Genomic DNA, 269 nt, shown 5'->3' on the forward strand with positions numbered 1-269 from the left:
GACAGGTAAGACTCGAAAACAAGCGCATAATCACCAATTAATTAAAAAAGGGATCAAAACACCTCCTGTATCCCCCTCCTTACATAACCACCCCATTAAGAAATATATGATTGATATGACATAAAAGGCCGCTCGTGACAGGGCGTCGCAGCGATAAGGTTTTGAGAAAGAGAAAAATAAGAGAGAAATCTTCAGGGAGCCAAGAATGCGCGAGTGATAGCAGGGTTGCCAACATTCCCAGCTGCTCCTCGCCCTGTCACTTACCCACA

This window comes from Penaeus monodon, chromosome 22 (genome assembly GCF_015228065.2).
Source record: "Penaeus monodon isolate SGIC_2016 chromosome 22, NSTDA_Pmon_1, whole genome shotgun sequence".
Lineage (NCBI taxonomy): Eukaryota > Metazoa > Arthropoda > Malacostraca > Decapoda > Penaeidae > Penaeus > Penaeus monodon.